This window comes from Nycticebus coucang, chromosome 3 (assembly GCF_027406575.1).
Source record: "Nycticebus coucang isolate mNycCou1 chromosome 3, mNycCou1.pri, whole genome shotgun sequence".
NCBI classification, from domain to species: domain Eukaryota; kingdom Metazoa; phylum Chordata; class Mammalia; order Primates; family Lorisidae; genus Nycticebus; species Nycticebus coucang.
In genome coordinates, this window is record NC_069782.1 from 59694721 (window position 1) to 59697777 (window position 3057).

General features: G+C 48.7%; 1 pseudogene; it reads right to left on the bottom strand.

The window, feature by feature from the left end:
• Positions 1-284: 284 nt before the first annotated feature.
• On the bottom strand, positions 285-2699 carry LOC128580964 (CD209 antigen-like protein 2; annotated as a pseudogene).
• Positions 2700-3057: the final 358 nt, after the last annotated feature.

The window sequence follows — 3057 nt, forward strand, 5'->3', positions numbered from 1 at the left end:
ACACATGGCCATTCAAATGTTATTATCTTGGAAAGGAAGAGACAGTAGATTAACGGGGCACACCAAGCCCCTGAATGCACCCACACCAGCTTATGTCTAAAGCTCTAGGAATGGGCCAGAAGCACAACCTCTAAGCCAGGAGAAGCAGCAGACAGCAGAAGAAAGACAGAATGGGACCTACACCCCATAAGGATGAGAAATCTGACAGAGACTAGTCCCAGGTATTTTATTAAGGTCCAAGGACCTGGAAAAGGAACCTTTCCTTAAAAATGGGTAAAATTTTGTTATTCAGGAGAAAGGGTTGGGGCAGCAGGGGCTGAGGAGGGAAACTGCACTTCCTCCCTCCAGCAGGAGTTTGCTGACTTTTTGCAGTTCCAAAATCTGAGATGGTGGCATCTTAGGTTGTTCCAGCCCTGGCTGCCAAATTCCACACAGTCTTCCTCCCCGATGTTGTTTGGTTCCCCCTTGTCCCAATAATTCGTGAAGCTGCAAAGTCCAGACAGAGCATGAGCCTGTGTCCACACCTCACTATATGAATCATGTTTCTACTCTCCATAAACTTGATCCTTTAGCATCTGCCCTGCATCCATATGCCAGACAGGCACCGCTCCAGATGACCCATAGTATACCTGAGTCCTGGTGCCTTGGCCTCCTGCCTCCCCTGTCATATGCCTCTTTGGGAGGAGTACTCCTCCTGGGAGTGAGATTTTCAAACACAAAACAACCAGTCCAGAGTGCATACCCAACCACTTACCCTCTCGGTCTCACCAATCTGGGCCACTGTCCTCTGCCCTAATCACTCCAGGGTCAGGGGCCAGACAGCTGGGGACAGTCTGGATACCCACAGAATGGAAATTACTCCAGATAGCCAACCCTAAGGCTGCTCACCCTGACAGATTCATTGCCACAAAACCCCACAGTTCTCTATCCATCCCTCTGCCTCTTAAGTAACTCTGGGATTTCCGTGGGTGTCCTGTGCTGCTATTGTGTGAGCTCCATGTTAGGGATGTGTGAGTATGACAAGCTGTCTTTGTACAAGCAATTGTCTCCTGAGATGTTGGTCCTACTATGACCCAGACTTTCTTTTTTCTTTTTCTTGAGACAGAGTCTCACTACATCACCCTCAGTAGAGTTCTGTGGCATCACAGCTCACAGCAAACTCAAACTGCTTAAGCAATTCTCTTGCCTCAGCCTCCCAAGTAGCTGGGGCTACAGGCACCCACTACAATGCCCAGCTATTTTTGTTGTTTCAGTTGTCACTGTTGTTTAGCTAACCTGGGCCAGGATCGAACTTGCCAGCCTGGGTGTACCCTGTATGAGGCAGGCTGGTGCTATGGGCACCGAGCCTGCCTCATACTTTCTATTAATACACTGTGTTTGAAAACACCAGGCCCAGCAACAAGGTCATCATTCAACTCTGAGGCACCTATGGAAACATTCCTACCTGAGTATGAGGTGAGTGTGAAGAGCATCTTCCTCAGATCAGTCAGAAATTGAGACTATCCCACTATCTAAAACCTAAGGGATCAAAGAGTGTAGGAAGAGCCCCAGAAAAAGTACGAGTCTGAGTTTTAGAGCCCATGCCCCATAGGATAGTGTCCTTTTCTGGGGATCTACCTGGACTGCAGAGGTGAACTATCCACCCACTGCCACGTGCCTTCATGTGTCAGGTCTGACAGTCCCATCCAGGAGAAGTGTTTACTCTCGGAGCTCTGTAGCTGTAGGAAGTCCTGTGGGGAGCAGAGAGAGGGAGTGAGAAGAAAGCTCTGCTTCCCATTCACAAGGCTCTGTATCTTTCTGTTTCTGGGCAGGAAGTCCTACTTGCAGTCTAACATTCAGCCTTTTAGTATACAGAGTCCTGATCCTCTATGTGTCTGAGTCCCTATCATAGCTATATTCCATGGCATGTGTGTTCTGACTTACTGACCTATATGCACTGCTGCCCTCTCCTCAAAGACACACGGAAATACTGCATGTTCTGAGCACGCCACCTGAATACACTCATGACTAGTTTAAATGTCCTGGAGCCAGGACATGGTGATTCTTTTTTTTTTTTTTTTTCTTATTAAATCATGACTGTGTACATTAATGCATTTATGGGGTACAATGTGCTGAATTGATAAACAACTTGGAATGCTTACATTGAACTGATTAATGTAACCATCACCTCACTTACTTGTTGTGTTAAGACATTTATACTCTATTCTTAATAGTTTTGAAATGTACCATTGTATTATGCACCTTAGGTGAGGTCCCACCAAATACCCTCCCTTGTCCTGACCTCCCCACTCACTCCCCCTCCCTCTTCTTCTGGATCAGGCCCCCAGCAGGTGTACCTGCTCCTCGGTGCTTTTGATCATGACTGGCTGAGCCCCCACCTCCTGGCAGGAAGTGATGGAATTGTGCCAGTTCCTTTGGATTTTGGAGAAGAAGTAACAATTTCCTTGGACGAACATTTAGTCCCAGGGACAGTGTTGGCACAGGTGACATGTTGGGTAGATTGGCCAGGGCTGGGACCCAGATATGGATGCCCAAAGTCCTGCACCTTCTCAGGCTTCAAACACTTTGGGTTGGGGCCCTTCCCTGACTGTCTATGCTGGGTGAGTTGTTCCCCTCTCCACAGCCTGAGAACCAATCTCCAGGAGAACACTGGAGTCCTGGCCCAGCTTCTGGGCCATTGGATCCTTGGAGTCACTCATGTCTGCTCACTGCCCTTCAATGTCCAGGACTGCTGGGAACAGTGGCTTTCATTACCCACTCTGTGATCCCCACTCCCTAAATCTACTCTCACTCAGGAAGAGAAACTGGAAACTGGGGAGGGACACATCACCCAAAAGGGCAGTGGGAGGAGTCAGAGAACAGGATGGACCAGACTGCCAGGAATAGCAGGGGGTGGTAAGAAGTGGTATGGGGTTGACAGGGAGAATGACTTTTCTCCTCATGGCATGGCTGTCACGGGATGCTGTCAGTGAAGTCCAGTGACTTGTAATGGAAGCTCCTTGTCATGCTCCCTCCATCTGGGGCAGGGTGGACAGGCAGCACCCCCTATTTTCCTGA